Source organism: Ptychodera flava, chromosome 3 (genome assembly GCF_041260155.1).
Source record: "Ptychodera flava strain L36383 chromosome 3, AS_Pfla_20210202, whole genome shotgun sequence".
Lineage (NCBI taxonomy): Eukaryota > Metazoa > Hemichordata > Enteropneusta > Ptychoderidae > Ptychodera > Ptychodera flava.
This window is the reverse complement of record NC_091930.1, coordinates 32,177,562-32,205,137: the sequence shown is the minus strand read 5'-3', so window position 1 is coordinate 32,205,137 and position 27,576 is coordinate 32,177,562. Positions and strand designations below refer to the sequence as shown.

Below are 27,576 nucleotides of genomic sequence, written 5' to 3'. Positions count from 1 at the left end.
CACCTAAAATAGTCAGTGAACTTGGTGGTGATGAGCCTGCACTGTTGAATGTTACGACCTGAATATTGTACGATGCATACTTCTCCAACCCTACATGCAAGAAAAAAGACAAATTACAGGCCTCTTTTACATGTATTTTGAAAATGTTATCCCGTCCAACATTGATAAATTTCTTCCTGATTATAGTTTTTGGCTTATCTGGATTAATAATCAAAACCTTGGCTAAAAATTTTAAAAGGACCTTGTAAGTTGGTATATACGAACTTAGACTTTGATGTTCTCTTAACGCGATTACAAAATAAGGGATACAGTTATGTCACAGAAGAATCTGTGGAAAGATGGCATACTGTGGGTACATTTTATACAATCAGAATGTTTATGTATTACGCACAGTATACCATAAATATGGTTGAATGAAAAGTTACAACATACCTGCAGCTCACAATATTGAAGCTCCCGTAAATGAAAACAAGTTTTGTCAGTGCTTTCGTTCTTTTTATTGACAACAGTTTGTGGAGTACATCCCCGACATTACACTGCACCCTGTATCTTGCTTGTCAACACACAGAGTTATGCACTGCGATTTAGAGTGCGCCCTCTAGTGTTTTGTGCATCATTTTCAGAATTGGGGAGAAATAAAAGAATCATACAGTACCCTAAATCTGACAGCATTCTCCCAAACATACTCGGTAGACTACATCATGTATAAGCATCTTTATATATCGTTTTGATAAAGATGAAACAAGCAGCTTTACCTTGTAATACCTGAGACGTGGCGTTTGCTGATGTATTCCCGATATCGTGATATCTTCACCCTCTTTACTCATCGTAATGGTATATCCTAGCACTTCACCCTTCATTTCTCTGACGCCAAGTGGCTATGATAAAGTGACCATATATTAAAAAAAAATGTCAATCATTCCAACTTTTGGCCATACAAATTTTGACGTGGGCACTATCCGGTTCAGGCCCCGAGAACCGGATAGTGCCACGTCTATGAATATTCATCGTGAACGAGGGCGAAAAACTACAAAGACTGCTTCGGATAAGGCTGGCAGGAACGCAAACAAATTATCTCCCTAAGTCCAAAATTCTACATTTGGCTCTTCTAAGTATTTCTCTGCACTCCCACCTGGTCAGTCCACAAGGATTGGATTTTTCGATAGTTGAGAACGGCGACACCAAGCGATGTGTCCATTGTCCATTGAATTGAAACGGATACTGTCAAACTATTAAAAGTGCATGCTATGTTGTAAATATCAAAGTCACCATTTTTGGTCGAAAATGAAAAGAAATGCGTTGAAACACACGATAATTTCGAGTATTTAAGCCCCACAGTCCCTCAAACCACGGCCATACATAAACGCATACATTACACGTCAGCGACGAGTGCTACGCTTGCGATCGTGTCGATCGGTATGACGGTATGACATGAATCAATGTTCCAGTTCAAGTGACTTGAACTGCTTGAATGACTATATACAAAACTGTTTTGATGTTTTCTGCTCTGTTATGGATCAGGGCCCGGCATTCACAGGTGCAGAACATTTCGGCCAAGGGGACATAACACTAAAACAAAACTGACCAACTTTGGCTTTTGTAAGCGCTAGCGTTCCCGGGACAAGGATTCGTTCTGCCCGTACCCGGGCCCGTACCTCGATCCCAGCTTTGTACTTAGCCGGCGGTTAACTGTTTTTATCTTTTATCTAATGTAAGCCTAGTGTAGCCATGTGAGATACATATACGGTCCAATTTCGATGTATTGTAGTATAATTTTGATATGCTGACTTATACACTATATCAAATCACAGACTAACAGAAAGCTCAACTCACTGCTAACATTGCCGGTCAACTTCAAGAATCATGTCTCAATTTTCTCCATTCTCTTCCAATAAACCCGAGACAATTTTACTGACAGTATTACACTGTTAGAAACCAGTCTGTTATGATGGACTGTGTATACACTAAAGTTTTCGATTTCATAAACCAGAATTCAGATCTCTCCGTTCAAGAGACGAAGTTTCTCTTAAAACTCAACCAACAAGACTCAAATTATGATGATCGTTCTTTCTCGTATGTCGCTGTAGCAGCAGCCATAGCTCTCGTACGTTGCTACGGAAAAACTCTTTTTCCGTTGCATGACTTGGGGTTTTCCCGTTGCAATCCATATTCGTCCGGGAAAACGAGAGCTACGACTGCACAGATGAATAGACTTTCTAGTCATATTCGGTCAGCATCAAGTACTGAAGTTTTGAAATCTTGACTAAAGACCTGCTTCTTTGAGAAAGCATAGTCATGCGACAAGCGCCAGTGAAAATTTTCTTTATGCTTTGTCTGGAAAACTTAGGTGATTTTGCTCAGCTCACGTCTGAAGTTGCACTAAAATAGCGTTTAGGACCTGATAAACAAATTACACTTTGAGGGAATGTTCGTGATAAGTGGAACGGCGTTTCTGTCCAATCACTGGCCATGCTTGGTTTAGGCGTCAAATTTAAAATTCATTGTTATCAGTGCGTACATATTGACACACACACCCACCAACTCATTAAGCAGGCAAAAGCTCTCGCAGAAATTTGTATGGGAAAAAGCTATCATGATGATGGCTGGCTTCAAGGAGCAATATGTTGACACAAGGTTGTATGGAAAGTATTGACGATCTTCATTGTGGACCATTTAGAGTTCATATGGAATAGCATGACATGTTCCAGTACTTGTACATTTGCAACCTTGCAAACTCACGGTTTTTTTTTTTCTTTAAACATAAGTAATCAGGTGTTATACTTGCTTTAATTAGAAAAAGCCAGGCAACCTGGCCTAAAATATTCGGTGATTTTTAAGAAACTACACCACTAAAGATAAGCATGTATTCAGGTTAGTTTGCGGCTGTAAGGAAACATTCTTTTTTGAAATCAAGCATAAAATTCGGTTACTGTGCAAATTTTGCTGCCAGATAAACAAATGAGCTGAAATTTGTCTGTAGATATTTGAAATTCAAATGGCCACTATTCCTGTGTTTTTCTGTGATGATTTTTTTTTTTTCATTTACAAAACTTAAAGGTATACCGGCACTGTCCCCTGTTCCAAATTTGCCACAGTTACCATGAAAAGAGAAATCTAATCAATCACAGATTTAAGCGGGTGGCTGCTTTTTAAAAACTGCTCCCTCACAGTGGCATTTTTAATACCAAGGAACACCCCTTTGACCATATATGGGCATATTTAGATTGCAGTTGAATGTATACCTTTAACACTTTAACCCCGGTGCGGGGTATAAAAGACCGCTAACTCATCGAAAATTTATAATGGCGCTTGAGTGACAACTGGCAACAGCAAGGTAGACCGCTCCGTGAAAATCAGCGAAGCGATTCTCAAACAAACATTATTGGCATACCATGAACACAGACTGTTTCATAAACTCGTAGGCCATACAGGTATCCGCAAAGTTTCACAAAGCATTTTAAAAATTACGATGATTAGTGGAAAAATCGCTTTCGTAACAAAAGAAATGGCCCCTGGGGAACAGCCGTTCAGTGATTCAAACAATTGTCAATCATTCCATTACGCGCAGAAGTGTAAACTGGTCAAACATTTGCTGTGCAAACGAGAACAATTACGATGTAAACAAACCATGTGTACGCTTATAGCTACATGTGTATTGGCACGCACACAGGATGAAAACTTCGTGGTTGTCATAAACTATGTTACTAACAAACATTTATGATGCAATAACATCGCGAAAGTGTGACTTAGCAAGAGATGAGTCACTACTGGTACGATGTATTCTTGCGAAAAGTGCATACACTGTTCCACAAAACTGTAGGCAGAGTCCATAGTTCGCATTGACAATGACATGGAAAACAACTAAACATCAAAGCATGGCGGTAACCTCGATGATCAATTTAATTACAGTCAGTCAAAGAGAGCCACTTTTAAAACAGTCCCCCGAATCTACATTTGAAAGTACTGGTACGCTACAGTCGCTTTTGATATAAATGCTGGCCCTGAAAATGGCCGTATGGTTTGTATGTACATGTGTTCTCACACATGGCAATGACAGGTCGTGTTCGGAGGGTTGGTAAGGTTTTGACATACCGGTTGCCCCAGTAACGTTTGAACTTCTGTTATGAGAATTAAACAAAGTTTGTAAGACATCAAAACATTGTATTTGTCAGTTCAAGGTGAGCAGGTGAGTGTCATCACCCGATCTTCCTTGAAAGGCTTAGCCTAAGAGGATACGTTTGTCTAAGATCGACTCATTGAGTTGGCACTACATCGTAAGATTTCGACAAAGTTGGTCTACAATATTTCTTCAATAACGAAGATATCTATGAACACAGTCCGTGATTCATCCCAATGCTCCGAAAATAAACATAGCTCGTGATGAGCTGTCCGGGGTGACCTTCAAGCAAATGAGCAGCCGACTTTGATCGCTTACAGATATCGTGGTACACGAGATTCATGGAAATCTCGATCCTTCCGTGATGTAGTGAACTTATTTTTTTAATTTGGCGAGCGGTCGTGACGTCGCGTCGTTCACCTATTTCCTTCCATTTTTCTAACCATGTTTCTCACTCATGTTCAGATCGGTAATTCGTGATTTCAACATACCAAATTGCCAGCTTCGGATTACTTTAATATAATGTTTATGTTTACTACTTCTTGATGATTATTTCCACTACGTACGGCGCCAATTCCGTATTAAGATATGGCGATCAGTAGCCGAATCATTTTCGAACGATGACATGACCCCGAAACTTCAGTAAATCAACGCAGCAAAAACTTCAGTAGATCAACTCAGCAAGCTCCTGTTTGATGAAATTGATATTTTTTCGTTCTATCCTTTTTCGTTCGAGTATTGCGAACTGTACCTATAGTACGAGCGTGATTTGAGAGCAAAAAGATCACGTAGATAAGTCAAACGATAGCAACCGTGGCCAACAGACTCATTATGCAGAGCCATGCCCCCAAACGCCCACCCAAAACTTGGCATTAATCCTGATCCCGGTCCATTTCGCGTCTGCCTTTAAGATAAAAATAGTGTCAATGACACTGTCCTCCCATTTTACAGAGATACTAAGTACTAGTACACACATGACATTGCATTCTTACAGGTTGACTAAGAAAATTGCATGCAAGTCCAAATTAATCTTATACCCCAGCAATATGAAATGTTCCATCTCATAATGACTTTTACACATCTGACAGAAAACAACTCTAGGATCAAGACTATCATGTTTTACAGCAATCCAACAAATACTTTAGGAGAAAATGATGTTTTGTCGAAAAATGGGAAAAATTGCCTCAAAATACAAATATGAAAATTTCACAACTATTTGAAAACAATCTGACAAAGGCCAACCCTAGGATCATACATACAAGTTTTCAAGGCAATGGGATGAGCGCTTTCAGAAAATAAGATTTTTTGACGGAAAAAAACAAGAAAAACACCCAAATAATTCAACTTTCAAAATTTCACCACAATTTGAAGAAATGTAACTAAAGTCACTATAAAGAGCCTGCATACCAAGTTTCAACCAAATCTGGCCAGTAGCTACAGGGTTTTAGCAATTTGCAGGATTTTCCTTTCTTTGCCTTCATTTGCACATTTTTGACTTTGACATGTTTATTTCCACAAATTTACATCTCCAACCCTGGGTGCACCTGTCCACCAAATATTAAGATGTTAGGTGCTGCGATTTTTGAGTTTTTAATGTGGACAGACATACATCCGCACATACTAACTAACATACATACATACAGACAGACAGACAGACAGACAAACAGACAAACAGATAGACATGCATACATGCATACATTTATTTTACAGCTTTTAACCTCCAACAGCCGACCAACCTGTTCAATATCAGCTTGTTCAACTTGATACTACTGCTTATAATAGTATAAACGAGGGTTAATTACATTCTAATTAAAGTAAACAAGACTTGCTTATCAAGATATACATAGTAAACACAGCATATCTGTCAGGTTATAAAGAATCTTCAGCTGGATATCTTTATCAGTATTTTCATCCTATTAACCAGGCACAGTTTAACTTTCAAATTAACATTGCAAGAAAGTTCTGTTGAATAAGTTGAGCCTGTAGGTACTCAGAGAAAGCACACAGAAGAGACAAATGTTTGAACTTAAGAAGTTCAAGGTCATCAAAAGCATAATAAGGAATATTGCTATAAATAGCAATGAGGAATCTTACAGCCCAGCTTTACCATAAAAACCCTATCACTTCACCACTCTTTTAATTGACCACTCTATTTTTTTCCTCAAAAAGTAATTTTATTTAATCGTTACCAAGTCAACCATAAATGGAAATTGGAACTTTCTCTATCTCTATTTATTTGACCAAGCTATCATGACAAACCATTATGAGCAATTTCTTTTAGATAACATACAGAGCACAATATATGACGGTTCAGAATATGTCAAAGTTTGGATTCAGGAAAGTTGCCTTTCCTCCAAAATGATAACTAGTTCACAATGAACTGTCAAAAAAATTGAACTTTCTAATAATTCTACACTAACGTTATTTTGGCTTTGTTGATTTCCTAATTAATCCAATTATTTAAAATCATATTAATTATTTTTTTCTGGGTGAATTGATAGAGTTTATACAGTACAAGAGTTACATACAATATAAGTCAAATTCAGATAAAACATCAATTACTGTCTAACATTGCATCATTCCTACAAAAAGCACCTCAGCCTGGAACAGCACAATCATAATCTGCTCATTTACACAGGCAGTACTTGACTTTGAATGAATGACCTACTACATTTCACCTATGTACCAAATTTGAAAGCATGGCAAAAAGTACCACAAAATTTGCAAATTTCAGCTTGAGTTCACAGAGTCATCTTCAGGTCACTCCTATGAACTTTCACACCAAATTTGAAAGTAATGGCATAAACAGTTTCAAAGAAGATTTTTTTAACCAAAAATGGCAAAAATTGCCAAATGCCATAATTTTGATGCATTATATTTTGAGTTATCACATGTCACCTGCACGCAAAATTTCAAAGCGATCTGACCATTGGTTTCAGAGAAAAATAGTTTTTAATAAAATGGCAAAAAGAGAGGAAAGAAATCATTAAAAATAGAAAGCATCAAATATTGACATCAAATCTGCATGTTTAAATGAGTTGGGCCTAAGGTACCTAAAACCCAAATATGACAATGATCAATGAGTAGTTCCTTAGTTATTGATTTTTGACCATTTTTGCTGTTTTGTCTACCTCAATTGCATATCTATGAGACTAAAAAATTCATTTTAATAACGGCACACCTACACCATGTACGGCATCACTACACCAAAAATCAGCTCAATACATGCAGCGGTTCGTGAGTGTTTGCGTTGGACGAACAGACATCCATACACACATACTAACATACATACATATATACATACATACATACATACATACATACATACATACATACATACATACATACATACATACATACATACATACACTACATACATACATACATACATACATACATACATACATACATACATACATACATACATACATACATACATACATACATACAGACAGACAGACAGACAGACAGACATCTCACATACAGACTTTTTCCAACCATATACCTCCCAATTGCCATATATATGGCAAATGGGAGGTAATAAAAATTTGTCTCACTCTAAGAGCTTTAAAAGGAGCCCCAGCAAGGGGTAGATCACAAAGAATTGTAAAAATTTTAAAGACAAAATATCTTTTCCTAAGGTGAAGAATTTCTACCTTTATAAGAGTCCATCTATTTTCTTACATTTTCTGACATACCGGTACTGGCACAATAATGCATGTGTAGACATTGTACTGATTATATGTATGGATATGCAAAAGTTGTAAACAGGGCATAGGAAACAGCCACATGTACACACTGTGCCAAATGTTCCGTATCTATCAAAATCCACCAGAATATAGTTTGGTGGATTCTACCAGTATACAGCGGAATCCATAAGGGAATCCATTGCTATCCAGTTTAGAGAATATAGTGGTAGAATACACAATGGATTCTATTAGTATCCAGTTAAACAACTCTTAGAAGTTGATTTTAGGAATACATCTCGTAATCCTCTATGGATATTGCTGGATTCCCTAACCATAATGCATTGCAGATCTGCTGGGGTGTAAGAAGTGCAGGTATAGAAAATACACTTCTGTATCCATTACGGATACTGTTGAATTCTATTACAATGATTAATGCACTGCATATATAAATATGTTAGCGGGTCCCCGAACTTGATAAAATGAGATAGGATATTGTCAAAGCTTAGAACTGCTACAAACAGAGCTTGAAAACAAGCATACAGTTATAACATCATAACTTCGAGTGTGCACTCTGACAACAATGCAACAAATGCTACTGACTAGGTAACTCCTCGTGCTATCGGTCCCACTAAATACTCCCTGTACATACGCGGGGACTACGAGGAGTCGCCCGGTGCAGAAGTTGGCCAAACTGCAACTATTTCAGCCCAAATCTACTCGATCCAACCGAAGTCAAGCACCAATGGAAACAAATTGTAACATGTTTCATAAGGTAAAACCATGGAGGTACCTCTGCTACCTCCATGGTAAAACAAACAGCTGTTTGTTATCAAAACGGGGAAGAAAGTGCCAGATCAAGATAAAGCTGAGTTGTCAAAAGTGTAGGTCAGGCCCAGATCATTCAGCTATATCATGGCCGTGGTGTAATCGACCTAATGCCTTCCTCAAATGTCCGGAAGAATTTCTGAAAAGCGCCGTTTTTGAAACTTTCCTTTGACATCAAAACAGTGCGATCAGAATTCGTCCGATCATTGCGACGTCAGAACTACTAGTGATAAACAAATGATGGAAAGATAACTTTTTTTCAAAATGCAGAAAAGCCACCGACATGAAAAATTATGCAACAAATGTAGATCGTGTAAAACGGGTACGCTTTTGCCGCAGAGGAAGTCCTTTAAATGTTTCAAATCTAGAGACCAGCTGCAGATGGTTAATACATGAGATGAGCCAAACGGTGTTTTTTGTACAAAACGTGTCAATGAAAGGTTATCAGTCGAATTTGTTATCAGACATCGCCGTCTCAGCTGCCATTGCATCAGTAAACTCTCGTAACAATCATGAAAAAAATATTTCAGCTGACAAACATTGATACGAAGTCAGTTCAATGCAGTACAAAAGTGAAATAAATGTCACAGGTCCGCATTTCGTGGCCCATATATTCTCCGGAGAAATAACCCGTTTTAGAGGTTGTCGGACAAGTGTGTCGAGGTATCGAGAGAACGGACAAGCTTGTCGAAGAGAACGCCGCGTCGGACATCAGAGGTATCGAAGATAACATCGGACAAGTGTGTCACGGGTGTCGATCGACTAGATGGCTTTCGATTCTACTGGTCGACTCAGAAGGAAAAAAATCACAGAAAAATTAGTCAGAGGAAAGCATGAACGAAATTTAGAAAATCACTGTATGTCTCATTGTACTTGTCCGCGTAAGTTTATTTTTAACCACAGGCTTTGTTTCTGTACATGGGTTTACTGTCGGACAAAAACACCGCAATGCTACGCTTAAATTATAGAATTGCTTTCCTTCCCAGAGAACTTTTTCATATTATGATACGCAGATCGATTGGGAAATAGTTTAATGCACCGTGGGTGGAGGGGCGGTGTTTAATGTTTGGTATTCTTAGAAGTCGGCAGTCCTTTGTTTGATATACTGCACCCTTCGTTCATTTGCATCTAAATGAAGCCGGCTTGGCTTTGGATTTGCACATATGCATGTGAAATGAGATTTCAACCAGTCGTTTTCACGGGTTGAAGCACGGTCCCTCCACAATTTTGTGGAGGGACCGTGGTTGAAGCGATGTTGTAATTGATGGTACATTTGTATGGTGCGAGTACTGTCAAAGAGGTGAAACGACAAAGGTGGTGACATTTCGGGCTTTCTCCAAAACAGTCGGTTTTCACTGAAAAAACAGCCTGTAATTTTAGGGGCGGTGAAGATCGCTCTGGTCGTCCCCTGCTTTTAGCCATCGTTCACTGAGCACTGTTGATTGCGACGATTTAGCTCCGCACCGAAAACTGACGCATCAGCAATACAGTATTTGCATCAAAGCACGTGTTTGCATGAATTTGCGGTCCCATGACACGCGCCAGTACCATATATTTATAAGGCCTTGTTGTCGGAAAAGGATCAACAAAACGCAGCTAAACTTCTGTAAGGCAAAACACAGTCCCTCTATCCACATAGAGGGACTGTGGGCAAAACTAGATTCTAACGCCTCCCCTTGATGATAAACAAATAAATGAACAATATCTGATTGGTGAGAATGTGACGTAACATGACCAGAAAATCTTCTCAGTAGTCAAAGATTAATTCTTAGAAGCAGTTGTTTAGTCTCCAACAGTCCCATCCCATGGGTGAGCTTGTCAGTATCTACTCAAAAGTTTTAAAACCTGAGTTGTCTGCCTCGGAATCCAAAGTTACACAATTTTGTGATTTGTTAATTCATGGCCACTCCATTTTGTGGGGTGACGGAGGTTATTCGGGTAAAATTCCATGGCCTGGGGTCCATTGGCGCAATGCAGTGTTATTGTTGTCCGTACTTTAGTGACAGTTGAAAAATTCAGGTTCGTCGGTTAGCCAACGGAGCTGTTCATCGAAAGGGGTAGGGAATCCTTTTATTTTTGTGAGGACAGTGGATTTTTTAAGGGCAGTGAAACAATATTTTAACTGCATGGTGTGTGGTAGATTTGTTTGTGGGCTGGGTAAAATCACATGATTGGCGTTGGGAACGGGTTATTAACGACTGGCGAGAGGAAATTGCTGTTAACTTATACAGGACAAGAACTTTTACGATATACGGCGGAAACCATGAAGGCGACTTTGCACAATTTTTAAATATCGGATATTTACAATCTAGTATCTAAGTTTGACATATCGACGATTTCGGAACTAGTATCGATACTAGACGATACTAGAATGAACTGCGGTTGTCCCATGGAAAGCCGCGTCTGTGAAATCTCCGATATTTACCCAATATTTTTCGGCGATTTGGGGACTCTAATATCGATACTAGACGATACTAGAATGACTTGCCCTGTGCCTCGGCACGCCGGATCTGTGAAATCGCCGATATTTACCCGATATTTCTCGGCGATTTGGGGACTGTAATATCGATACTAGACGACACTTGCATGAATTGCCTTGTGCCTCGGCACGCCGGATCTGTGAAATCTCCGATATTTACCCGATATTTACCGGCGATTTGGGGACTCTAATATCGATACTAGACGATACTAGAATTACTTGCCTTGTGTCTCAGCACGCCGGATCTGTGAAATCTCCGATATTTACCCGATATTTTTCGGCGATTTGGGGACTCTGATATCGGATACTAGATGATACTAGAATGACTTGCCTTATGCCTTGGCACGCCGGATCTGTGAAATCTCCGATATTGACCCGATATTTATCGGCGATTTCGAGATTCCAATATCGATACTAGACGATACTAGATTCAGTCAAATCGCGCGTAAATATCCGATATATATCGCAGATTTCACCACCTCAGAGTTCTAGCCAAACCCGACTTCAAAGGACTGACTCTAGCTTCGATACTAGACGATACTAGATTCTGTCAAATCGCAAGTAAATATGCGATATATATCGGAGATTTCACCACCTTACAGTTCTGGTCAAACCCGACTCCCAAGGACTGACTCTAGCTTCGATACTAGACGATACTAGATTCAGTCAAATCGCAAGTAAATATCCGATATATATCGGAGATTTCACCACCTTACAGTTCTGGTCAAACCCGACTTCCAAGGACTGACTCTAGCTTCGATACTAGACGATACTAGATTCAGTGAAATCGCGCGTAAATATCCGATATATATCGGAGATTTCAACCCTTTACAGATCTAACTCCCGATATTGTATAGTCTAGTAGCCGTAAATATCGGATATCATATAAAAGTGCAATGTCGCGGTGTCCTCACGGCAGTGATGTGTCTCGCGGTAGCTAAAGAGTACACCAACAACCGCAGACTATCAAAAATACAGGCCAAACGCAATAAAATTAAGGAAATCTGATGTACCGAGTCTGTCATCTGTTTATAATACGAATAAAATTAATTATGAGGATTTAAAGTTTTGGGTTTTTTTTGTGTTTTTTTTTGGCGGGACAGGAGATAATCAATTTGTTTGTCATCGGACACGAAAGCTTACCTTACGGAGAAGAAGCAGCATAAATATGTCGGGGACGTAAAATTGAATTTAGTAAGGGTGGGGGAAGCAGAATTTTTCCTAGGGACGGCACCCCGTGAAGAGCTATGACCCTTTGAACTTAAAATTGGCCTGTTAATATCTATAGTCCTATTTAATATATTCTGTCATGGAAAGAAAACTGTTTTTAAAGTGAACTGCTTGTTGGCTGCCCCTGAATAATGTGTTTTATATAACATCATTACCTATGAAAGAAACGAAGTTCAGAAATTACCAACATGATAATAAAACTCATCAGAATTGCGTCGGATTGATATTCACTCCAGTTATTTTTGGTATTGGTTGAACAGAGATGTTTACAAAATACGATGTTGCAATTTCCATGCCAGTTTAGTGTGTGTTTATGTGTGTATGTTCTTACAGTTGGGTCAAACCTTAGTCCCTTCATCCAGGGACTGTGATCAAAAAAAAATTTAATCGCGTTTACGCTTAGCATTTTTGATCATGTATAACTACTTGCATCACCGAATAATCATCTCGATCCAAGCATGGAGCTCTACTACCTCAATAATCCAAGAAAATGCGACTTTGCCCAGACTTTTTAGGCATAGCTGCTTGTCCCTTCAACTGCTCTGGTCTACGCTAGTACTGAGGTTGCAACCAGCTTTCATTTCAGTTGATACAGATACGCAATTGATGCCTTTGTTTCATGTTACAGGACTATCCCTTCCCGCTTTCCTAAGGACTCAAACTTCAATACCGGACGATTTTGACGATTGATACCGATCCTATAGTTCAACTCCCCCCCAAGCGTTATATATAAATCTTTCCCCGTCATTTAAAAAAAAATCCTGTGAGTAAAGCTTGAAAAACAACCATTAGGCCAAGAGCAGGAAAAAAAAAAACAAAAAAACTTTTGTTTTTTCATCCTAGACATCTTCCACAATTGATGCGCTGACGCAGTTTTTATTTATTTTCTCTATTATTTTGTTTATTCTTCAACCACGTACTCAGCTTGGCAATCGAAACTGCTGGCGGTGGTACTAGACCGTGTAACTCCAATGAAATTTAACACGCATGCGCGTATGTTCCAGTTCGAGTTTAAAGGTTAGGGGTCATGCACGTACCATTTCAGTCAGTGACTCGCACGAGAGTCGAGACCACGTTTATACGACCGCGTCGGACGTCAGTTTTTCCGAAACCAGAACACCCATCAGAAGCATGAGCAGACTTGGTCGATTGCTGAATTTTACTACTAATGATGTACTGCAACGTTGTCTGAATGGCAACTCGATCCGTGTGAACACCGGCCGGCAGTTATTGTCAACCCTACGTACTCACTTCCACTTCCAGACCCGACTCGAAGCATTACGTGCTTAGCCTGTTGTTGAACAAGGTAAGCTATTTACTAACTCCATGTTATGTCGTAACGTGTCAGATATTCACAATTGCACTAGTCCATCTGTTTTCACACAAATCCACAACAAATGTAACTTTTGTGCGTTGGTATGCAGTGTTTCAGTCAGAGGCGAATTTTGAGTCATGTGACCACTTTTTTTAAAGGTTTGATCCTCATTTCTGGAAGCAATGGGTCATAAATGACTCGCTCTTGGCATTCTTTGAGCTCTCACATGATTTGCTGTAAGTTGTTTGAATTGACACCCTGTTTTACTCCCTTCTTTTATTTTTGTTTTTACTAAATTAAAGATTAATCTTTTAGTACAGTCTCCTAAAGTTCTGCAGTGACCCTCAAAATCTGAAGTGAGGGGGCATTAAGTCCAAAAATTTGAAGCTGGCTGCAACACTGGGTATGAGAACGGCAAAATTCCAGGGTCTCCAATGTGTCGATTTGGACACAAGGGCGTCGATTAATTGTTCAACATTTACATCGTGTCAAACATCCCATTGTAGTATTGAGATGATACACGAAGATACAGTTTGCGTGTTTGTTTTTCCCAAGCTTTAGGACAATAGTTTGGTGAAGTGTTAATCACCTAATGGTCTGTCCTGTTTATTATGTGTATCAAATGTCCAAACATTTAGAACAAAGGCTTGATCACAGTTTCTCCATCACTGACCTGCTGGAAACATACATATAGTTAGGCTATATATAATCTCTGCTTTGTGGGATAGATGTTGAGGCTGAAAACCTAGAGTTTATTTCATCTTGACATTTGTTCGTTTTGTGAATGCCATCATATTGGTCACAACTACCACCACCTTCATTGTTTATTTAATGCCATGGGTCAACATGTAGCAAATGCCAAAGGTGAACACTATTGTTTATGTAGTTCCTTGGGGGTATTCACACCTGGATCCCCTGATCAGCATACATGTGGGGGGGGGGGCGTGTTGTCACATGGTAAGGCCTTGTCTACTCTGATCACAGGGAACAGATGAAAGGACCCTGGGGTGGGGAGGAGGTTTTTTGTGCAACGGTTTACCTTATTTGATTTTATTAGTTTTGACTGTGATATTTCAAATAAAGAGTTCAACTCCACACCGTCTGACTGCTTTATATATTACCAACAAGTCCTTATCTCCTCTCCAACTTGTGTATACACCACTGTAATTGCTCCGAAAACATTGCCAACCTACTAATCCGCTGTCCATATCAGCGGATTAAGTGATTAAATGATTAAGTGGTTGTGTAATTTGTATATTTGGTAGAACTCCACATTAATTCTAACACCAATTCTATTCTCCAGGATGTAATCACAATGAGTGTACCAGGTGTTTGCAGAAATGTAAAAGAAGGTTGAGGATGCATTGGACCTGATTAATGATGATCAAAGCATGTTCTTGGATCACATTGAGCAAAAAGTTTGTTCACAGTACAGACTGGCAGCTACTTGACCACAAGGAAATCTCAGGACTCCTGGAGAGCTAAGTGTAAGTATATGTACATTTGTGTCATTTCTACTTTTGACAGTTATCCAATTGGTAAAATTCAAAATCTTGTATCACTCTCAGAGGAATAAATTTGCTGGTGTTTTCTGCATGACAACTTTTCCCCACACAGACTTAGACGGGTGGCTGTGACCAATCTTGAATGAAATTGGTCTTAGCCACCCCGTCTATTAAAATTCATGACTTTACTTTTCTTGTGTACGTACATACTTATATCAGATGGAAATCTGAGGATTTGCGATTACATCAGGTTGAGAACCCCCCACACGCAATGAATTAAAATTACTCTTTACAAAGCATGCGGACAAATTTGTTGGTTCCACACATGTCACTTACTCTTTACAAAGCATGACAAATTAGTTTGTTCCACACATGTCACTACAAATACTACACTAACGTTCATTGGAAAGGGACAATTTGAAGCCGCCTATTAAAGCTCGTGCCCGTGTGCAGTGATATGTTCGTCGGTAACGCTGTGAATGAAACATGCACACAGTGGCCCACACAACATCATAAGCTTACTATCGTGGTATTTGTACGTGCGTGGTACGTCCGTGATCGTATTTGAGTGCATAAAAAATAATCGCAATCATACCAATCCATAATCCAATGACAGTAGGTCGGAATTCGGAAGACAATAGTTGTAAACATAGTCACAAAACAGCACAGAACAGACAGTAAATAGACGGTGCACAAACAAAGTCACATTCATGAAGAAAGATATATGGACCTCTGGCCAGAAGACCAAGAAGTGATGTCAGGTGTTTCGAAAATAGTAAGCGCATCCTGCCCCACATGTGGCACCCGCCATATATCAATCTATAAGTCAGATAGGTAGTGGTCACTAACTAAGGCCCAATGTCACCGATGCCATCAGTGATTACCGCAGGCTACCACTACCAGTAACTCGCGGTTACTGGAAAAGCCGAGGGTAGACCTAAACTGAATTTTCTTGTAAACGTCTTAATTTTTCTTAAAGTACATCACAGCAACTGGACTGCGAGTCTCCTCTTTGAAAATACATTCTATGTATGTAAATGTACAGTGTGAAAGAGGCTCCCCACCTAACTATCAAAAATGTTTTTGTGTCGAGTTTGTGTTTGATTCGTGTTAAAACTGTGTTCCTACATTCTTATCCGATTGTTTGTGTTAATAAAAATGTTTGTTTCGCCTCGGATATTTGTAGGGAAGTTTGGATTAGTGTGTACGGTAATGTATTGTTTGTGTGGGGAAAGCTTATGGCGAGACGCAGCCGGACCTATTGTGTTACAAAGTTGATAGAGTGGCCCTTTGACGCTTGCGTTTCGAAACCCGAGTGTGGTTTCTCATCAGTCGCAGTGTAGATTCTTTCCTTAGTTTGTGTTTGTGAAAAATTATTTTAATGAATTTTAGTGGTCTTGCTCTTCGAGTAGCGAGGCAAGTATATTAATGTTTGGGTCTCGTTGTGAGTCCGTTTAGTGGTTCAGTTTGTTTGTTCTATGTTTCTTTACTTCAGTAAATTTTGTTTTGATTAGTGTGTCTTTCAGATTTTTGCCGAGGTTGTGAATTTTTAGGCAATAAGTACCACAGCGGGGTACGGATTTTATGTTTCTGGATCAAGATACTTACAAGTATCATGATCGATGTGTTTGTTCTCGTACATTGTGTTAATAGTTCGTGTGCTTTGTTTACTGTTTGTTCTGTGTCGTCACTGGCTAGTTGTGTATAATACTTAGTGTTGCGTAATTGCCTTTCGCATTCGTGTACGTAATCTTTTGTGTTGACCAAGACGAAAACTCGACCCTTGTCGAAGGGTTTTATGGTAATTTGTCTACTGTTTGCAAGCTGGTTTATCGCGATTCTTTGGGCACGCGACATGTTTTGTTTCCTTGTTTGAAAGGGTATCCTAGAAGTGCGAGTTTAGCAGATTCAGATAGCTTTCAGGTTTTTGTATTTTTTGCTGTTCGTGGAGTCCAATTTGACTTTTCTTTGAATTGGTGTTGTTGCGATTGTTTGTGTCTCATGATGTAGCGTAGTCACATTTTACGACTATATTTGTTGAAATCCTGAGGTGGTTTTAATCTGTTTGGTTTTGTTGGTGTCCGAATGAATGTTAAGGTGAAGTACTACGAATTACGTCAAAATTAGGTTGTGGTGTCATTTTCTTGAAACTTTGCACAAATATTCTTGGAAGTTGTGCAAGTGCAAAATGAAATAAAAAATGGGGGTCACCACGCTCGTTTCCATGGAAACGGACGTAAAATGGCGTCGTTAGAAATGAATAAAAATGATATAATTCACTTAAACTAAAGAAAGCAATTATAAAACGCTTAGCAAATGAGTTAATTTTAATAAATACCAAGGATTAAGATCCATATCTATCGAATGTATAGTTTTCATGATGTTTGTAATGAATTTTAATATAAATATCGATTACAAAATGACGATATCGAAATTATATCACTACATAATTTTCGAACTTTCTTCCTGTCGCTTTGAATGGTGACATTTTGACCAAACTTGGCGAATAAAATCCTGACATTATACCATTTACTTTACACTTTTAATAAAGGGTGTCACCACGCTACTTTTTACAATATCTCCAGGTGAATGGGTAATATGCGCCATGTAAATGGGAGAGAAATGTTAATTTTGCGCTCATATTGAATAAAAAACAGCTTCCTAGGCGTCAAAATATGACAAGGTTAAAGGTCACATGTATTTCTAAGAGACTGGGTCAAAAATTAGGTAAAACCGCAATTTCAAAATGACAGGTGATGTTAAATACATGCGCTACAAAATAACCCATTTGCGGCAGGCTGGAGTTAAATCTGCGCAGAAACGTTCTAAAGCGTGTGCGCGTCCGAATTCGTCGCCCTTTACCTTAAGGCTTTTGCCTAGTGCTTTTTTCATCGACAATTCTGTCCCATTTTGCTGACCAACCGTTGAACCCGACAAGATACTGACACGGTCCTTCTTCAACTGCAACTATTTTCTTCACTGCACCCTTTGTCCACCAGTAACAGTCATCGAGGGCCTCAACTTTTTCACCTACTGAGAACGCGTAATGAGCCATGTTTTCCTTGTTTTCCGGTGTTTGGCTTAATTGCTAATGAAACTTTTAATTTTAATCGTTTTCCAAGTCAACTATCCAAGCATTTTAAGAGGGTGATCAAAAAGGCCAGAACAGCCAATTTTGTCCAACCGGGTTCAAGATCCCGGGAAAGGTGTTAAAAGTGTGCGATAGATGTGTTTACGACATAAACATTACGAACAGTAGGATTAAGATAGGTATGAATAATCCAAACTGCCCAGTTTCTGTGTGGGGAAAGTTGGAATGGTACTTTGTGCAGCAACAGTGTACACCTCAGTGTTCTCCCCATAGTTTTCTGATAGAGTAGAGGCTTATTTGAATAATAATAGATGTGATTTTTATTGTTTAAGAAAAAATACAGAGTGTATAATTATTTTGACGAGAACACTGCACCAATTTAGGGTACAGTTATTGGCAGCTTATAGTTAGTCTACTTAGTAGCAGATAATATCAGTTGAAAAGTTCCCGTTCAATTGATTTTTGAATTTCTATGCATGGTTTTGGATGAAAGTGAAATTCTAGTCAATTTCATTAAAAATGACGATAAATCAACCAAGTTTCTATCGAACTCCTCTACCATCCTGCGAGCCAAGATTGCGGAAAAGTTTGAATCTTCGATGGAAACTCAGTTGATTTATTTGCATTTTTAAGGGGAGGAGGACACTTTATGTACAATATTATATTTTAGGGCAATTTTGGCCATTTGTGTCCATGTTCACAAATCTTCTCAGAAACTAATCATCTGATTACTTTGAAATATTGTAGGCAGGTTGCTTGGGATGACGTTTTTTCAGTTTGTTGAAATTGTGGTGAAACTTGTATATTATATATTTCGACATTTTGGAGCAATTTTTCCTGTTTTATGGTCAAAATCATTTTCTCTAAATCATTTGTCAGATTGCTTTGAAATTTGATAAGCACCTAACTAGGCATGATATTTATGAGATTTAATCAGATTCTGCTTGTATATGCAATTTGGTACACATGCTCTATTTTGGAATGACAAGAACTGAGAAGTTTTATGGGTGTGACTAGTAAATTATTTGAATTATGAATCTAAGAAAATTTGTCAATCATTTGTATGGCGATATATTGCAACATCCATGCTATAGAGCACCCTATAGTTGATCATTGAATATTGTCCTCTGGCAAATTCTTGCTCAGACGCCTGCATGGGGAGTCTAAAAACACGATGAGTCTGAAAGACACGACGATGAGTCTAAAAGACACGATGGCGAGTCTAAAAATCATGATGAGGAGTCTAAATGATATGATGACTTTTCAACTGGTTTCGCAGAAGTAAAGTACTATATCGGCTACATTGGCCGAGTCCATGATTGTCACATTTCATCTGCCCTATCAATCGATCTTTTTTGTTTGACTAGACAGGTTCTTCAAGTATGTCTGTTTTACTTCAAACTTTTCTGTATGGCTGGCTATGTAATTTCTTGAAAATTATATAAAATGTATATGCTTCCTCTAAATAATGCATGATATTTAAAAATCATTTGAAATGGTAATTGACAATGAGTCTCCTTCAAAGCATGTTTTCAAAATTTTTATTTAGTAGTCTACAGTTTTCTCTACACTAGCTTGACTAGGGAATCTCTGTTGGTACAAATCAGAATGAATCATGGGATATTTGTAGTACAGGTTGGGATCTTTGCACAGTTTGCACAATCTACTATTAGATACACAAAGTCAACAATTTTGTCACAATAAACTTAACAAATAAAACATAACAAAGCAAAACTTGCTTTAGTTGAGTGCAATATAAATTGACAGTTCCATTCTGATGTGCTCAAAGGTCTTTGGACAAGGGTGCCAATGTTAAAATGATACATGAATTTCCTTATGTTCCTAAGCATAGGTGGAATGGAAGGCAACATAATGATGTTCAAATCAGTAGTAAGTCATGATACCAGAGTTGATCTTAAAATATCAAATGTACCATATTGTTAGTTATGACAGTGACCTGTAAGTATTATACCATCATAATTCATCTCACTCTTTGCATTATTTTAAATAACCATCATTTATCATTTCTATCTACAGATTTTAAAGAGGAGAAGTTCAGTGATCAATGCAGATGAGAAGGGTTTCTGGAATGATGTAACTGCAGACCTGATGTCTGATGAGGAGGTCCCACCAGATAGAAGGATAATTGCCTCCAGGCCTTTTTGGCAATCTGACAAGCTAAACGATTTGATAGACACACTCAATCATTGAATGCTTAATGACTCTAATTCAAGACACTACATACTGCAGAGGAAGTGTGGCAGAGCAGTGACAGACCACCTAATAAAACAGTTCAGTGACAATTGTGTGAGACAGAACAGTGATCATAGCTTTTCTGAGTAATTATCAATCGTCCCGCTGTTGGTCAACAACTGATTTGTTCTCAATTTTAATTGCTTTACTTGAAAAGTAGTACACAGAGCTGGTGTTGTAAGTTCAGTGAAATATGCAGTCATTAGCTGTCACAGGTCAGTTGACACCAAGCAAAGTTTAGTATAACCAAGGCATAAATTACAAATACTTTACAAGTACATCTTTTGAAGTACTGATGAAATTTGTCACTTTGACGTATCTGGATTTTGTGTCCTAAAGAATTTATCAAGGTGCAGATACAGTGTTTAAACATGCTGAAACAAATGTGAGGCACTCCGTGTTATTATTGGTATTTTCCTGTTGCTTGTCAAAAAATGTCTCTGAAATTGCTTGTCAGATTGCTTTGAATCTTATATGCAGGTCTCTTAGGATAATATAAGTAAGCAGTAATCAATTTGTCCTGATATATGCAAGATTGTGTTTTTCAGAGCAATTTTTCCTAGCTTTTAAGATTTTGATGAGTTGAACAAAAGCTACAATTTAACAGTACACAAACATGTATGTGATAAGTAAGAGTTATTTAAACATACATTGCAAAACAAAGTCACCCTGCGACAGTTCCTGCACAGGCCCTGATACAAAATGTGATACAGGTCTGCGTCAGCAAACACAGAAGGAGTTGTATCCAGTACTGTGAACACATGGCTGTATTTCTACCTGTTACAGCACCTGTACACAGTGCTGTGAACACTGATCTCTAACAGGGTCTGAAATTTTTCAATGTTCAAACAATAACGCTTCTTTCTGCTTCTATCATCAAAATTTGCCAATTTTACAACAAATTACACCCTAAAATCCATCCAAATTTTCAGGCCCTGTAAATTCAAAGCTGACACACCACTATACACACCGGTGGTTCAGTGCTGTAATCATAGGTCTTGATACAGTCAGAAATTACAGCATTGTATACATTCCTGTACCACCATGAATCAGGATTTACACACAACCCTAAAATCTGACAGATTTTTACTGGTCTTGCAACAAAGGTTATTTCTCTAGGCCTGTTACAGGTACTGATTAGCCTCTGTTACAGGCATGTGTCTGCCTTTTCTTGCTGTGTAGATAGCTTGAGTGCTTCATTTTCAATCAAGAAACTCTTGACATGATTTTTTTATTCCTGTATTTAAAGGTACACCTAGTTGGTCTTGTAATTTGGTGAATTACACAGTCATTAGCTGGCACATCTCAATTGACACATAGTAGAATGTACATAAGTTAGGAATACTAAACATGTATATCTTTTAACATATTTCCAAAGTTTACAACATACTGTAAAGAGAATTAATTTTCACCAGGATCTAATTTCATTATTTTGCTGTTTGAGTCACATAATTCACTGGGTTTTATTTTCACAGATTTGGCCGTGAAACAATGAATTCTATTATAATTTAAAATTGTCTCAGGGATTAAGCAGATTTTATGTTGCTTGCTGTACTTCGGGTTATTTTCCTGTTATTTTCAAAAACAATTTATCTGAAACAGGTCAACAGATTGCTTCAAAATTTTGTATATAGGTCAATAGGGATGATGAACCATATTTCTCCCTGTTAGGCCCAGGCATATCTACAAGTGACTGCATTAATTGATATTAGAGTTATCAAGGTTATGGAAGTTCTCTTTTGACAGTATTGAAGATAACTTTGAATGTGTCTCAGGAAAATTGTTCTGAATGGTTTTTTTTGTGTGTTTATTTTTTTAATCAGTGTAGTTTACTTAATGTTTTATATTGCCCTTTCTTTATTTTACTAACATTTACAAATTCCTTTTGAATAAAGAAGAAATCATTTACAGTGATCTTGGATTTGTGTATCTAAATTGCAGTAGTAGTTTTCAGATGCAATCTGTACTCTATTTTGCTGTAGAAAGCATTATTACATTGGTGCCTTCTATTGTAAAAAGAGTACTCATTGTGATGATGTGTCAGTGTGAATATATATATATATATATATATATATATATATATATATATATATATATATATATATATATATATATATATAGTGTATGTGATGTGTGTATGAGTATATGATTAGAAATACATGAGTCAAAAGCTACAAAGCAATAATGTTATTTGAGGAACCACCCCCACCCCCAGTTCCATGGAAGCCAGTGTTGGATAATTATGTAAAAATTGGTTAATAATAAGTATGAATATATGCGACAACTGTCCTACCCATTATTATGTAATCAAACAAGCCAAAAGTACTGGTCCCTTGATTCTCTATAAATTAGAGAATCAAGCAGTATCCTGAAATATACATATAATGCATTACACGTGAATCCAACAGAATCCTGCAATGGATTAAACAATGGATTCTGTTCCGTATCCGACAGAATCCATTGCTTGATTGCCAGTGGATTCTGGTGGAATACATAATGTATTTTGCAGTTTTCTGGTGGATTCTTGAAGTATCCAGAAGAATATACAAAAGAATCCTCAATGGATTCTTCACTTTTGGCACAGTGATGTCCTTTACCTCAAGCAATAATTACCTTCCAAAAAACTGTTACGTCTCTCTTGCTAGATTCATCTTTGTTGTCCAAATTTTATAGCTGATTTCAAAGTGAGATATGGGTGCTGATAAAGGAAAGAAGAAACAGGTATACAGAGTGACGTACTAATTGGTTATCAATGTCATATTAAGGTACTTTTTACAGTAATACGCAGAGTAGATGCTACCTCTATAATTGTGCACACTGTGACAAGACCACATAATACGATGCTTCTATAAATGGAAAAGCTGCTGCAAATGTCTGTCACACTGTATACACATTTTGTGATACAGATCTGGCATGAAATATTGTGATAGGTGATGGTGGGTGACAAGGGTTTATCACTGCTTGTGACACTGTGTGTAGAAAACATTCACCACTTGTAAAGCAAGGATATGATTGGCTACTGACATACGTACATGGATAATTACCTGAAACACATCAATAGTCATTCTCCATACAGACATTATAGCATAGCGTAGATGATTCTAACCTAGGCAGAGAGTCTCTGATTTGTTGACTGCGTGCAAAGTGTGGCTATTGGTAAGACTCCCTAGCTACACTTGTAGCTTATAATTATCCATGCCATGCTGCAATTTCTGTGTGGAGACTAATCAATACTGTTATCTATTGAATTTTTTGTGACCCTAGAAACTACCAACGGATTTTCAAAATGCTTTCCTTCATGTATGGTAAAGATATTATTGCTCACCTTGTTCAAGAGTCCTCACGACAACAATATCTGACCAATCACTCCAGTATTTTGTCTGTCCTGTGAGACCAGCAGACAGCTGAATGCTGTAATGAGTATACCCTTCAAGTGTGCACACTCTTTTGTTTTTTAAATATTGTTGTGATATAGGCTATTGTTGGGAAAGAAGAGGAAATGTCTACTGAATGACAAATCACACAATGTCAACGTCAGTATAACTAGAATTACTGTTTATGTATCAATTTACACTATAATTAACAGATCTGAACTGCACTCCTATGGACTGTATGATTCGCCTAGGGGACAGATATTTGGACTCTCAAACTTTTTCACTTCTTTTGTGATATACCACTTGATGGGATTAATTTTAGAGCTCTTAGTGTAAGACAACCTTTACTTTCTTTTTTTTTTTGAAATTTATAATAAACATTTAATTTTTCTCCCTTGAGTTAACACAAGGATGGCGGCCATTTTGAATTATATTTGTAAAGCTTGGGTTTTTTGTTTCACTTGTACCAACATTTGCACGCTAATCCCAGATTTCTATTCTGAATTTAAAGGGTTAAAAGATTCCTCACGGAAAGTTTGAGGAAAAGTTTAAGTGTTTCACTTTCAAGGCGCATACTACTTTAATTCATATTGTCAAACACAAAAAATCATGGTATCGCGGCGCTACACAATTCATAGTGAACTGAATCCTTTGTTGAGTTGTACCAATGCCATTATTACAATTAGAGGGTATACAAGTTTACCAGGTTTACATACTTACATGTTCCCATTCATCTGCGTCCCACTCTGACTTATATCGCAGTCTATACTTCAGACTGAAGAAGCCAAAATATTCTGTACTCTCCCATCCACAGGGATAGTCCCAGCTAACATCAACACATTGTCCACTCTCAGCAACAGCTTTGATGTTACTTGGAGCAAATGGTACAGCTGTAGATAGAGGTATCCATATTATTTACTCATTTCATGGACAGATAAAGAAATTCACACACGCAAATGATGAATTTCCAGTGAACGTATCTAATGAATGGACATTGGGGCAGACAGATACATTTGCATGATGTACATATTTGTATTTAGCCATATGCTATATTATACCTCTGATGGTACTTATATACTGCCACTGGTGTGCAAAGTATGCAAAATGACACATGTCACTGACTGAGGAGTGTTCCTCTTATGCTCCAAAAAGTTCACTCAGGTATGTAGGTAGAGCTGCCACGGAGCTATTTCAAAATATTTCTAACAATAACAAATGCAGACTACAAATAGATAGGTTGAATTGAAAAGCTGAACACTGTGTACATGCAATCTACATGCTGAGGGAAGTAGAACAAGAAACGGTAGTTGACAATGAAAACATAAAATAGCGTAAAATTCCACAAAAGTTACAGCCCTTAACTTTGGAGATAGCAAAATAACCCATAGCATATTAATGACTGCATTGTTAATTCATACATTTACAATGTTTTTGTGAGTTGAAACATCATTAACAGTCACGAGTGTCTGATTTTCAGTGAATAGGCCATACGCATTACAAACTTGACAACTGAGCTAACAACTGCTAATTTAGAATTTAGAAGAAAATTCACAATCACTAGTTTCATGGAAAAACTGCTAAAAATCCCAAGCTACTCAGTTTCATGACAGAAGATTTCTAATTAAGTTCTGCCATTGTACCTTCTGCTTCTGGATTGAAGTGGATCGAAGTTGCAGCAGTGCCCAGTGCATTTTCTACAATAACTTTGAAGTTGTGCCTGCTGCCATAGTGGTGATCATAACCATAAATAAAGCAGGAATGGGTATAACTATGGAGATCAGGGCAATTCACGGAGGTGCCGGAGTCTGGACAGGCTGTCCAATCGAATCCAGGACTTAAAAGACATGATAATAATGCTTTAGTAAAGATACTTTGAATATACCGGTTACTCTTTTCTTACAGCGGTCAGCTGTTTAGAAAGAACTATTTTAATCAACATTCATAACAATTATGGGACTTTGGAAACCACTTTATTATGCAAGTTACATAAAAATATAATGCAACTCTTCTTGTGTTTTTTCTCTACTCAGGTAATTATGCCTTTGAGTCATTTACGTGATTACTTTTTCAATCGACAGTCAGTCCTTTTCAATTTATGGGCATTGGCATGTACGTGTATGTTTGCAACAATATTGGAAAATGTTCTGTGCCAAGAGTGGCACTTACTGCAAATACAACAAAGCTGTTTACACATACTGCTATGTCTTGAGTGTGTGTTTATTTTAAGTCTTTTTGAATTTGATATTGACAGTGTTCACGGTGGTTTTGTGTCGTCAATTTTGATGAGGTGTATCTCCTTACTGTTTTCTCAAATGAAATGAAAATAGCAGAAGTGACGTGTCTTCTCATTTCAATGTGCACACATAATGGTATAGATACACTTTGTAAACAAACAAAAAACAAATCCAAAGATCATGCACCGTTTTCAATCTGGCAGCTTACTAAGATGGTTCTGCATAATATGCCTTGTACATCAAAGTACTTGTGGTTGGAATATTAGTTGGGCCACCATCGTCCCATGTGCACAGTATGTCAATTCCATTAAATGAGAAACAGTTGAAACTGCTTACAGGATGTGGCTTTTCTGTAGGAAGAAGAAAGTAAATAGACATGTACTAGCTGGTATATCTATATAGAGGCTATAAGAAAGAACCATGTCATTTTGCATTATGATGATATTTTATTTTATTTCATTTTGGAACAAGGTAAGACCCACATGTATTTGTCAAGGCTTCACTTGTAACATTTACTAGGAATAAATTTATAATCATTGATTTATTTCAAGACTCTTATCTTGACTTAAAATTACATAGTACCGCAACTCTGTGTCTTATCAGTCTGTGTCTGTTTTTTTTTTTTTTTTTTTGTTTATCTTGTTATCCTTCTAGTGGTGTAAATTTTACCACCAAAATTTTAATGCAAATTTTTCCGTAATTTTTCAAATAATTTCAGACCAAACAGACATCACATTTCATTGAATACGGTTTTTCATCAAAACTTTAGCAAAAATCTTAAAAAATGACTAGGGTACATTTTAAAATGCAACAAAAAACGACTTTGGTGCTCAAAGAGTTAACTGTATTTGTGTCAGTACCTATAAATTACTAAACACTACGGGGCCTCAGCATATCTTACCATAATATACCGTACTGAAGGGTACCACTTACCTCCAACCTGTATCTGAACAGTTGCAATCTCTTCAAGCAACGCTTCCAGTAAAGCACAGGAATAATTTCCAGCATTGCTAAAATTAGATTGTGGAATGACCAGCTGGGACAAATCTGCCGAGATTACAGTGTATTGCTTTTCAGGAATAGGATTCGAGTTGAAAAACCACTGAACTGACTGCGCCGAGTGAGAAACAGTGGTACAGTTTATTACAATGGTGTCTCCTACTTCAAATGTTGTTTTTTCCGATACAATAACTGAAATCAGAACAAAATTTACAGAGATCAATAAGACTGTAGAGGTGGGCATAAGTCTGCCATATTTTGGATGCGGAACATGGGTAGTGAATAATTCCACATTTAAAATAACATGTTTAAGGCTGTTTAAATAAGTTATTTACTGTAAATGTATTCACATTATCGCCGAAGAAGATCACGTTTTGTTCAAGCAGATTTTAATCTAAAATACTGTAATGTGATATCTGGCATTTATGAGGAAATCACATTAAGCCATACTATCATTAAATTATA

General features: G+C 37.6%; 2 long non-coding RNA genes across 2 annotated transcripts; one reads left to right on the top strand and one right to left on the bottom strand.

Moving 5' to 3' along the window:
* On the bottom strand, positions 1-25,601 carry LOC139126226 (uncharacterized). The gene is made up of 6 exons (XR_011550496.1): positions 25,519-25,601; positions 24,599-24,768; positions 23,830-23,980; positions 23,118-23,202; positions 756-878; positions 1-90 (listed from the first exon to the last, which is right to left on the bottom strand). It is a non-coding gene; the product is annotated as an uncharacterized lncRNA (long non-coding RNA).
* On the top strand, positions 13,412-20,511 carry LOC139129845 (uncharacterized). Its single transcript, XR_011551699.1, has 3 exons — positions 13,412-13,646; positions 14,959-15,142; positions 20,289-20,511. It is a non-coding gene; the product is annotated as an uncharacterized lncRNA (long non-coding RNA).
* Positions 25,602-27,576: the final 1,975 nt, after the last annotated feature.